The 12,857-nt window shown below is 37.2% G+C and overlaps 1 pseudogene; it reads right to left on the bottom strand.

Annotated features, from left to right (window-relative positions):
• Positions 1–7,604, bottom strand: part of LOC110345417 (transcription elongation factor A protein-like 9) — a 47,530-nt pseudogene extending 39,926 nt beyond the window's left edge.
• Between the last annotated feature and the right edge of the window lie 5,253 nt (positions 7,605–12,857).

Below are 12,857 nucleotides of genomic sequence, written 5' to 3'. Positions count from 1 at the left end.
ACCAACGACCTCCCTCCTCTATCCCCATTCCTCCACCCCAGCATGAGGCATAGGAAGAAGACATTACATGTAGGAGATTACAAAAAGAAAAAGATAAAGTTATTTTGTATTTTTCTACTTTAAACATGAAACTATTGAAATTTTAATATCTTATTTTTGTCAAGGATCACTGTCCTATGACCTCTTTGGGGGATCCAAGTAGAGAAGGCAAAACATCCCTCTCAAGTCCTTGACATATGATTGTATGTCTCCATGTTCCTGCCCTGCCCCCGGCTGCAGGATACACACCTGGACATGTCCCCTCCCTATAGAGCTACTCAAATCATCTCAGCTCCTAGAGTGAAAAGGAGCAAACACTCTCCCTCTGCCAAGAGGAACTAGCAAGCTTAGAACCGGGGCAATGATACTGCAGCTCCTTACCACTTGCCTCAAGCATTTTGAAAGGTGAAGAAAAAAGAGCATCTAAACTTTATGACTCAGAGGCCTAAGTGATAAGTGAAAACATCCTAAAAGAATGATTTCTGTCTCCACCAATGCAATGCATTTTGTAGAGATCTGAAAAAGACCTGGTCTACCCAAAGTTCAAAGTGAACAGATGTGTGTGCAAAGAAATACAGAAACAAAAACAGAAAGGAACAAAAAGTTTCTGTGATTTTACCAAGCTCGAGTAATAAATTAGGGCAGCATCTCTAACTTTAGGAAATCAACATCAAGTCTCTGCTCTTCTCCAAAGGCACAACTGGTCCAACCCAGCAAGTAGTACATTATGTTCTTCTTCAAACAATCTGTACTTGGAAAGTGAAACTATCTTTAGAAATCCTCTATTCTCCTGAGACCAAACACTGCAACACTGATTTGAAAATGCTTATATTTTAGAAACAATTGCAAAACAAAATCATTCATTATGCCCTAAAGCAGCAAAAACCATCCCTGCCTGGCTACACTTGCAATTGATACTTTATTTGTGGGAGACACTCTTTCTTCGGTTGCTAGCCAACATTATTTATAGCCTAATAATTTATTCACAAAATAACCCCACTTATTTCTGTTTCAGATATTTCTTTCCTAGGTAACTCAATATATTTAATGACAGCACCACAAATATGCCCAATAGACAATACAATTTGCGATCTAGTAAAAAATGGTATATTAGAAATATAATATGGTATAGGTATGCAGAGCAAAAGAATCTCCTTGGAATGTGTGGGCCCTAAGACACACAAGGGAGAGGAGTGAGACCTGGCTGCTCACGTGGTCTACAAGACCAGCAAACTCTGAGAGCATAGGTCAGAATCCATTGGTGAAAGACAACAATATCTGACCAAAAAAACACCCAGCAGAAGGCAGTGAAGTAGCAAAGAAGCAACAGCAGCAAGGAACAAGCAACAAGCAGTGACCCTGTTTCTGTCTCTTATATACTATCCAGGTGGGTAGCACTCACACCCAGACAGGGCAGACTTAATCCTAGTATCACACTATGAATCAATCCCAGCACTACATCCTTGATCCCAGCATCATCATTATACACCCTAGATCCAGCCACCTCCAAAAGCCCCCATCTATGACCACATGAGGCTTTGGTGGGACATTCAAGCCATAACAATCTCTGATCTGAAAAGAGCCTCCATATTCACTTGCCAGGGAAGAGGTCTACTATCTACCACCTAAGTGGGCTATCTGGATTGCCTCTAGAAGACTTATTGAATTCAAAACACAAAATATCTTGTTCTAAGCTTTGTCAGCCACCACCAGAGGTGTATACCCTAATAATTTGGTGTAGAAAGTGTGAAGGAAACTTTCTCTACCAGAGAAAAGCCAACACAAGCACATGAAATGTGTCTTCATCTCAGAATGAGCAAGAGGAACCTTTGTGAGTTCTTTTACTAGAGTATAATAATAAATATATACATATATTTTTTCTCTTGCTTGATTGCTGTGGCTAATGTTTTGAGTTCTATATTGAACAGGAGTGGTGATAGTGGACATCCTTGTCTTTTTCCTGGTTTTAGAGGGAGGCACATTTTGTTGCCTTTTCTTCTTCTTTCTTTCTTTCTTTCTTTCTTTATTTATTTATTTTTGTGCTGAGGTTTGGAAGTTGAATATAGTGGAAAGCCTTTGTTGCTAGTATGAAGATCTCTTTAGTTAGTATCTGCTTTTTAGTGGTGGACTGTGGGCATGGCTAACTATAGTCCTTTGCCAGTGTTCCAAGACTGCAGCACTTCTGTTACTATAGGAGGGAAGGATGCAGTATAATTGACCCAGCATTCAGTTCTTCTGGAATGGACTGCAGTATTGTTAAGGACACAAAGGCCTTTCAGATATTGGTAATCAAAGAAAAGCAATTAATAGTAACAACTACACCACCCTGGCAAGACCAACAATAACAGAGTGAAAGACCAACTGGATGTTGACATAAGAACCAATAATATACCTCCTTTAACTATAGAAAAGAGATCTATAAGTATAGTATAAATGCTAAGACAAACTAAACATTGACATACAGTAAGTACCTATTAAATGCAATCACTGTATCTCCACTAACAATAGAAAAGAACTCAACTGTAATAACATGGAGTTACCTATATAGAGTGAGGAATAAAAAATGAATAAAGTAAAATTTGAAAAATTAAGCAATAGAAGATTAGAAGGAGAGAAAATGAGATAGAGTCCTATTAAGGAGTAAAAGGAAAATACTAAAATTAGATAAAAGCAACAGAAAAAATAAGAAAAAGAAAAAGAAACAAAAGAAAAATTAAGAAAAGAAATTAAAAGAAAAAGAAGAAAAAGTCTCCAAACCCCAAAACTAATGAAGGAAGAAAAACGAGTCCCAAAACAAATTTCTTCTGTATTTTAGAATGAATGGTTTCTTTCCATTTTTGCAGTCTTGAAACCTAGAAAGTCACATTTTTCTCCACCTTGCTTTATGACCTATGGATTTGTGAAGCACCCCTACTTCACTCCAAACGCCCCTCTGCCTGCACTCCCCAGGCTGTGGCAATTGTTCAGGCCAGGGTGCATCTTTGCTCACTTTTGTAGGTGGGAAAAGCAGTAAGGTTACTGATCTTTGTGCTGTGGGCAGTGGGACAGGCAGGACTGTTGACCTGGTCCATTGTTTCCCCCTGGAGTTCCTGACCCTCTGGGCTTACCTTCTCTCCCCAGGCACTGGCTTCATCCACAACCAGGTTTGTTGGACAATTGGCCCCTTTGTTGCCCCATGCTGGGTAGGAAAAAACACAGAGTGAAGCTGGAGTTGGCCGGTGGTCATCGCTAGGGCACGGAACCCATAGGCAGAGTTGACTGAGGGCAAACACAGCTCTGATGTGATTCAGGGTCTCAGAGTCTCCAGGCCAACTTAAATCCTGCACACATTTTCTATAACCATTTCATACAGCTCTCCTAGCCTTCAGCAGAAATTCTCTCAAGGATTTGTTAAAACTTTTAAAGGATCTTGTTTCTGCACAGTACCAGGTATACCAAATAAGAAATCACTCTTCCTTAACAGGATGTATAAATCTGTGGGTACAAGGCAGCTCACTCCCTTCCTGCTACCATGTTCCAGAGTAAATTCTTATAAGGGCTTTGAATTCATTATCTTCCCCTCAACAAATCAGCTTTTTGCCTAGGTATATTTTACCTCCTGGTTATGCTGTACACTACTTGCTTCTGTGATAAACACCCAAAGTTGAATTTGCTAACATTATATCCCTTGTACTACACAAACTACCTTCTAGTCAGCCTCAAACTCTCAGTATGGTACTCAAGTCATACAGGGAGGGTCTACGATTTCTCCAGGGATTTGAGAAGGGTCAAGTCAGTATTCAAAAATGAAATTTTATTCAAAATCAGTCTTTAAAAAAACAATAAGTAAAACAATACTTTTTTTCTCTTCCAAATCAGTCTGGGTCTCACAATTTAAAAACTAGAAAACTAAGCCCCTTCGTGTCTTCTTTACAATAATCAAAATATAGAGTGGAAACAGAAGATAAGAATTTAAATTCTGGCTTCATTATTTGATACTGAGATTTTTAACATCCGTGAACCTTGGTTCTCTTATCTGTAAAATAAATTTTATAATATATATCTTATAAGGTTGTTGTGAAGTTTCAAATAAATTATACATGTATAAAATATATACATGAAAATCCAAGTAGCCATATTTATATAATATATATGTGAATATATATAAAAATTATATATAAATATATATGAAAATTATATGTATATAAATACATATATGAAAATTGTATATATGAAAATTTTATATATCTATATGAAAATTTTACATATCTATATGAAAATCATATATATATGAAAATCGTATATATATATGAAAATCATATATATATATATATATATATGAAAATCCAAGTAGTAATCTATGGAATACCTAGCACATTTCAACAGCTATGTTAATTTTCAATTCTACTAATTTCTTGTTTCCACCAAATTTGTGGAGCAAGTAATAATAATGCATGTTGGAAGAGTGACTATTTTAGGGACACATAAGTAAGTCATTACTTATGTATATGTGTGGAGATGCTCTAGTTCTTGATCATATATATATCTGAAGAATGTTTATAATATATAATGATATATATATATGAGAGGATATATATGAAAGGATATATAAATATATGAAAGGAAGAAGTCAAATTATCATTACTTGCAGATGACATGATCCTCTATATAGACAACCCAAAACTTCCACCAAAAGACTCCTAGAATTAAAAACCAAATTAAATATAGTAGCAGGATACAAAATCAACACACAAAAATAAAATAGCATTCCTGTACACCATCAATGAACTCATTGAGAAATTACTTTGGAAAATAATACTATTAATGATAGCATCAAGAAAAATTAAATAACAATTAATGTAAACAAGGAAATGAAAGGCTTCTACAACAAAAATTACAGTACTCTGAAAAAGGAGACCAAAGAAGACATCAGAAAATGTTCCTGGATAGACAGAACCAATACTGTCAAAATGTCCATACTTCCAAAATTTATATACAGATTTAACAATTGAAATCAAAATACCAATAGCATACCTCATAGAGAGAAATGACCCTAAAAGAAAATGACCCTAGAGAAAATGAAAATTCATATGGAACCAAAAGAGACCTAGAATAGCAAAATCAATCCTGGGCAACAAGATCAAAGCAGGAGGCATTACAATCCTAGACTTCAAGTTATATTACAAAGCCACATGATAAAAACAGAATGGTACTGGCACAAGACAGACATGTGAATCAATGGAACATAATAGAGAATGCAGAAACAACCCTAGGCTCATTTAGCTGTCTGATCTTTGACAAAGGGGCCAAAAACATCTGCTGAAGGAAAGGAAGCCTCTGTAACAAATGGTGCTGAAAACTGGCTATCTACTTTTGTAATATCACAATGTTACATTCATATCCATGTTTATAGCAGCATAATTCACAATCATTAAATCTTGGAAGTGACTTATATGTCCATCAATAAATGAATGGATAAAGAAAGTGTGGTATTTATACACAATGGGGTAATGCTCTGCCATGAAGAAGGATAAACTTGAGCCATTTGTACAAAACTGGATACACCTTGAGACCATAATGTTAAGTGAAATCAGTCACTTAACTGATAAATAAAAAAATAAAAGAATGGCTTTTTTTATTTCTGTGAGAACCACAAAATACAAATAAAGAGCTAAATAAAAGACAGATAATAAGAAATATGGAGACAGATATTTTGCAAAAGGAAAGGGGAACAAAAGATGAAGAGGAGAGGGAGGGGATGAAAAGAAAATTAAGATGTGCTGTGTACATGTACCAACTCCCCACAAGGACTGTAATCATCATGTACTGCAAATATACACTAAAAATTTATCTTCTCAACATGATTTTGTGAGGCTAGAAGCAGAAGGCTGTTTTGGCAGCAGAGGGAGCATCTGTTCTGAAAATAAATGATATCCCATTATCCAGGATTGTACCTTCCCCTTCTCTGCCTTTCCTACTCTAGCACCCCAACTCAGGTGCTTGGGTTATGGAAAACTACAGAGGACGTTAGTAGGAAGACCTAAAGGCACTGCTCAGAGCTCTGGCTTTCTTTGGTACTCAAAGGCCATTTTACATTGCATTTGATTTAATATGCTACCCCCATCTTGCAAAAGAGGAAGCTGAACTAGAGAAAGGCTGGTAACTAATTCAGGTTACTGGTCAGTTAGTAGGTTTCAACACCAGAACTCAACTTTCTTGATCTGCAGGCCTGTGATCCTGTTGGTCCAATGAGGAGAGGAGAACAGAAGAAACTCCCTTCGTCAAAATAAGTTTTCTTTGGTTCCTTCTCACTTGCTCTCCATCCTTCTTTGTATCACACCACACACACACACACACACACACACACACACACACACGCATCATACACATGCTTTGCATACTTCAGATAATAGTTCCATAAAGAGAAACAAGGCCTGTGGATGGAAGTAGGGAATGTTTTGTGCTGAGAGGTGGTACATAGTTTCACTGAGGTCTGTTTGCATTTGGAAAGAATTTTTGATTTGATTTTAGGCCACAAGAAAAATAAAGGGGAAATTTGCTCTGAGAACACTATCTCAATTAAAATTGAAGAAAAAGTAACTGGAACCCTTTCTTTTGAAACTAATCTAAACAACATGGAGTCTTTGTTTTCATCTCTCTGGTGCTATCTTTTTATAATAAGACAACAGTATGAGGCTATCTGGATCTTGCTCAGAGTCATCATTTTTTTGTGCCTACTGCATACTCAGGCATGGTGTAATTTTTCTTTGTGGCTTCTCTATACATTGGTGAAAGGGAGCTATATCCTAAGCAAAATATTTGGTTCTTTCTGTAGTATTTCCCTTATGTCCAGACAACTGGGACATCTGCCATGGGTCTTTGTGGTTTAGAAGGCCTCGCTAAGAAGGTCTAAGAAGAGCTAGAGAAAAGAATACATAGGGCCACCTGAAATCCATGCTCTTATGAAGGCCATGCTCATAATTTTAGACCATGCTCTGTACGTCCACGACCCTGGAATTACTAACCTAAGGGGCCTGGAATATATCTCTGGTCCTGCATAGCATGCTTAAGGCAGCAGGCAGTACCGCCCATATGCAGGTCCCAGGGCGGGGAAAAAAGGGTTGGAAACAGATGGTTGGAACTTGGCCATGTGAATGCAGTTATGCGTGTATCATGAGATGCAGATAGGAAGAAAATGAGGCTTCAAATGGTGAAAACTGGGAGTAGGGGAATAGTCCCCATTTGCTCTTGGGACAACCCAGGTCCTGTAAATGAAATGAACATGGTAGGGAGACTGCCTCTACTACTGCACAAGAATAAAGCCTGCTAACCAGATTCATGACTTCCTTCTTCTGCTCAGTGCACCTTCCACACTGTAAACCCATCATACTTTTAAAATGTAAACACAATCTTAGCAATTCTCTGATTAAAAATATCTCTTGGGATTTATTGCTTTCAAAATCCTAACCAAATTCTGGGTACTTCCTGTTTACCTTTTCTTTTACAAACTCATCCTCAGCCCATACCACCTGACCAGCTAGGACAGTCTCTTCATTTTTAAACACAAACTGGTCACTCCAGCTCATTGTACCTCTACTCATGGTCTGTTTGGCTGGCTGGTATATGGAAGAAAATAAATTTTTGTTGAATTGAGTTCAAATAATGACTTGCTGATATGATAGAATAATTTTTGAGATATTTCATTTGTTTGTTTTCTTTACATTTCCCATGACCCTCTATTTAAGCAGATTGCAAACCCTTTGAAACTCATTGCTCTGGGAATATTTTTTCAATGTAGAAAGGATATGCTTCCTCTTCCACTCAAAGATTCATGTCATCTACTAAAGCTTAAACTTTCTCCAGAGATAATGCTCTAGAGTGAAAGTAATGATGGCCATGTGAATGTACTTTTGAGAGGAAAGAAATAGAGGAAAAAAGAGAGAAAGAGATTTTCATTGACTGACAGAGAAAAGAGGTTGGCCGGTCTCTGAATTTGATTTCATAATCCTGGAGGTGACGAGTCTCCAGAGGTGTTGAGGAGCTGCAGGTTTAAGAAGCTACAAAGATAATATGGATGTTTACATACTCTCCACACAGTCCACAAGATACCAGGCTGTGACCCTAAGTCTTCTGCAGTATTAGCCAAGTAATGCTTCCTGTCCCATATGTAAAGTACAGTAAGTTCACATTGTCCTTTAGACAATGGATAAATGCTGGAATAACCACTTAAACAGTAATTTTCTGCCAAAAGAATGGGTGTGTGATTTGCCCAGCAAGGGAGAGTTTCATTTCTAGCTATGTTCGATGTTACCAAGTTTATGTCCTCCTTGGTTCCCAGGTTATCTAATAGAGTTTGAATGAGATTTCCTTAGGCTATGGTTATAAAGGGAAATGTTTTCCAGCCACTTACTATTGGGTCTCTTATCCCATAGTAGTTTTTCTAGCACAACTGTCAGCCAAAGTGATAGCATAAGGCCAATAATGAAAAGTGAACCCAAAAATTTCCCAGAAGCTGTTTCTGCTGTCTTATTGAAAAACATTTCCCAGTGGATTCAAGTAAGAATGACCTATTCTACTGTCAATAAATCTAAATATGTCAATCTCAGAAGTTAGAGAAGGTTGTACAGATTGAAACTAGTTAGAATAGAAGAGAAATATCATCAATAACTATATTTTGGGTTTCCCAAAGATACTGGTATTGATCATTAGAAATCAATTAAAAGGATGAGCAGCTACATCCAAATGCAGCACCTCCTGGCTCATTGCAGTTCACATTATGTCTTTTACATATTGATGCTTCATTCCTATTGTTAAAAGCAGCTTATAAGCATTTCACAATGAGCCTGGCAACAAGCAGAAGAAGCCATGCATCTTTCCTCTAAAACTGATTCTATCAGAGCAAGATATTTTCTTTTTACTCAGCCTATGAATACCTGGAGTCAACTTAGAGCAAGGTAAGTTGCAACTTGAAAGCTACATTCTTTCCTTCTATTCCTAGATACTCAGTCGGGTTAAAGAATGCTAACCTAACTAAAAAAGTGAGTCTATTTTGATAGTCTACAAAATTTGGCCAATAAATAAATAAATGTGCGTATGTATATATGTAAATGTATGTATGTATGTATGAAAAAAAACCTTTCTCTAATCCACAGTAATACTCTTGAAGACAGAAAAAAAAATTAAGAAAATAAGGAGTAGAAAGGGTAAGAAACATTAATGTTGACACTGTATTCATGAGCCTATTACTTGCCAAATTACCCTATAAAAAGCTACATATTTAATCTTAGATACTTAGAGGAAAACCAACAAATGATAAGTAAATAGGACTTTAAGCCATGGAGTTGAAAAAAAGCACTTAGCTGTTTCTACTTCCTGGTTGAATATGCATTTCTCACTTGAAAAGAGACCTGCATCAAAATTTCCCCTTGCTTCCTCTCCAGCTTTAAATATTACAAACGGTAACACAGATGTGCACGCCACCTTGGGCTGTTGTCCTCCCATGCTTCCTGGGAGGCCAGAACTTCTCACTTAAACTAGCATTTATCCCTGTTGGAATGAAAAGAGAGGACAAAGGTGATCAGCTACTTGGTAGGCCCTCCAATCCCATCTCTGGGTTTAGGATTCCTCAGCCAGAATCTGTGTTGTATCTCCTGGCAAGAACAGGAGGTACAGAGTCTCTCAAGTCTTCCGTCTGCAAGGAGTCTTATTTAAATGTAAATCAAAATCAAAACACTTCCAGATTTGTACTGCTCACAGTTCAGTCAGACGTTCTCCTATTGTGGCAAAGTTGAAACCATTCTTTTCAACTCAGTGAGTTCAGAGATCATTATAAGTGGAAACACTGGAGAGAAATTAACATTTTAATATCATTTTAAAATTTTGTCTTGGTTCTGTTTCAATTCCAGCACTGTTTCAGGCAAGAGCCTTGTGCAAAATCTTCAATGCTCAGCACCAAAAAGTAAATGTTTTTATTTAACTTTTAAAACTGTCAGATTCTCTAAAGATTTGGTGTTTTTCCTGTTATCTGAAAAATTAACCCATGAGAGCCTCACTTTTGGGACCTTGGAAAACTTGTAGCAATTGTCTCTTTTGATAAATGTCTAAGTGAATTTTGGGGTAATCTACACTCCTAAATCTTATATTCACCAAAATAGTGGCAGAGGGACAGGCTTTCCATCATCTATAGTGCAGGAAGACTTATCACTTGCAAGTTAAACAACAACCATCAAAAAAAGAACACCAGTGCCACACACTGAATCTTCTGTTTAAGAAGACTCTTACTGGACTGTGTTGACATTAGGAAGTTAACTTGGAAGCCAACTAGTAGAATTTTTTTCATTTATGTAAGGAATTAAAGGTCCCAATTATCCTGAAAGGGAGGACAAGTATAAGGACAATAAAAGGGCCTGTGAGGACATGGATGTTGTCCTTGCATGGCCCTATGGTGGGCACTGCTGCCATGGAACCCCCTGGAGGAGGCAGGTGGCATAAGCTTGGAGTAGATAATATTCTAAAGATGTCTGGCACAGCACCAGCTAATGGAGCTGCTTAGCTGCTCAGCACTGTGTCTACCAGGATATTCCTGTCTTCACCTTCTGTCCAGGATAGAACAAATAAGCTGGGTAATATCACCCGAATTTTCCGCTCTCTACAGTTTTCCTTACACTGTTCTAACTGCCTAGAAAGGACTCCATTCTTTTTTTTTTGTACCAGGAATTGAACTCAGGACCTTGTGCTTATGAGGGAGGTGCAGTGCCACTGAACTAAATCCCTGGCCTAAGGCCTCCATTCCTACTACTTAAAAATCCCTCACATCCTAAACAGCCCTGTCCTTCTGAAAGATGCCCTCATGAGGTAAGACTGAATCCATTTCTGAACTCCCATCCACTCAACAGCTTCAACATTCTCACACATTATAGATTAATCAGCTAAGCATATAGATCCTGCACCTTCCTTTTCTTATCACAAATACCTTAAAGACAAAGATGGTATTCTTTCTCACTCTTTTATCCCCAATCCTCTACCAGCTAGCATAGCACCTTGCATCAGCAGCTATTCCATAAATATTGACTAAGTGAATGAATAAGCCAAGACTTTAAAGAGTCCCCAGAAGCCAGTGTTGACTCCAGGGTAACCTTATGACAAGTATGTAAAATTTTGGAATGTGTCACTAATAAACTGCTTATGCTTAGCCATTTCATTTGAAGAGGCATCTCTGACAAGTGAGACAAAAGAATTCCCATACCACTAATTGCTAAGACAGAAGAGAAAAAGGGGGTTGAACTGTCGCGTCTTGGGATTCAGGCAAGAAATAGGATGAAATGTTTGTAGATCGTGGATGTTACATTTATGAGTGTTGTGAAATTCTATGTATCTATTCATATTTAAAGTTATTTTTAGAGCTAGGCCTGATGGTGAATTCTTTTAATCCCAGCACTCTAGAAGGATTGCAAATTTTAGTCCCACCTGGGTAACTTAGGGAAATCCTGACTCAAAATAAAAAACTAAAAAAGGACTGAGGTTGCAGCTCATTCTGAAGGTGCTGGGTTCAGTTCCAAGTACAAAAAACAAAAACAAAAAGTGCTGGAGATGCAGCTCAGTGTGAAGGCCTTAGAGATATATATATCCGCTTAGAAAACATGGAATATAAATGGGCTAAAAAGGGAGTCAGAACACCTGAGAATTACTGAATTCTTCTCAATATCCATTCTATTCTTTTACCCGAGTTTTTCTGGACACTTGGTTACCCAGCTAGAGATTAACTTTCCCAACCTCCCTTGTGGCTGAGTGTGGTCAAATGGCATGGTTCTGTGCCATGAAAGTCAGAAGATACAGCCTGTGCATCCTCCAGGTAATGTTCTCAAAAGGAAAATGCCCTTGACTCTTTGCCCTAGGAGATGGTAGACACTCAAAATAGGAAGAACCCCAGGTCCCTAGATAACCTTGTGGACCAGGATTGCACTTTAGCCAGACTTCTTGTCAACCTGGACTTTTTCATATGTAAGAAACTCTCATCTGGTTTAAGCTACTGTTCTCATGGTTTCTGTTAAAGAAGCCAAACCAATATCCTAACTAGCATAGTATATGAACAAGGTTCTGTGTTGTATGCTTATTTTCAGAAAGTTAAAATGAGGTTAAATGAGTGATGAAGAATATATATACATGTGTATGTGCACATGCAAGTGTAATATAATAACAACCCAGGTTTTGCAAAGCCAGCATTGAGAATCAGCCATCAAGCATAACCTCTAAACTACCAGTCTTTATACAAAGTCTGAGTTTTATATAACTGAAATCTAAGTCAAGATGCAAACAAATGGGAAGGTAAAATCATAGTTATGGGTCTTTTTTTAAAAATGTGTAGCACCTAGAATAGTAGTTTATTGAATAAACAGATGAATTCGTGAGCCTACAGGGAGTACAGAATATGTGCCACATATGCATTTTCTTTAAATATTTTAATTTCAGATTGAATAAAACAAGACACTTTCCAAATCCATTATTTTTTAAATGATAGCTAATTAGAGTGCTGGATTCAGAGTGACTTTTTTCTCACTTGAAAATCAAAGAGGTTTTTCCACCATCCTCAAGCTATATAATATTTCAGATCAGAAACAAGATGGTCATTATAGAAAATCTACTATAGAATCAGAAGTCAAATGATGTCACTAATATATTATCAATTATTCATTTTAATCATTTTAATCCTTATTTACACTATCAGTTTCTCACACTAGAAAAACAATTTGGCATTTACACATGTGTCCTATTTATTTCACTTAAGAGTATTGCCTCAATATGCATCCATTTAGCTATAAATGTCTCAAGTTTCTCATTCT

The sequence above is a fragment of the Heterocephalus glaber genome, unplaced genomic scaffold (assembly GCF_053883595.1).
Source record: "Heterocephalus glaber isolate CG9 unplaced genomic scaffold, H.glaber_assembly_v1.0 deba00001481, whole genome shotgun sequence".
Classification (NCBI taxonomy): domain Eukaryota; kingdom Metazoa; phylum Chordata; class Mammalia; order Rodentia; family Bathyergidae; genus Heterocephalus; species Heterocephalus glaber.
This window is presented reverse-complemented; position numbering and strand designations above follow the sequence as displayed.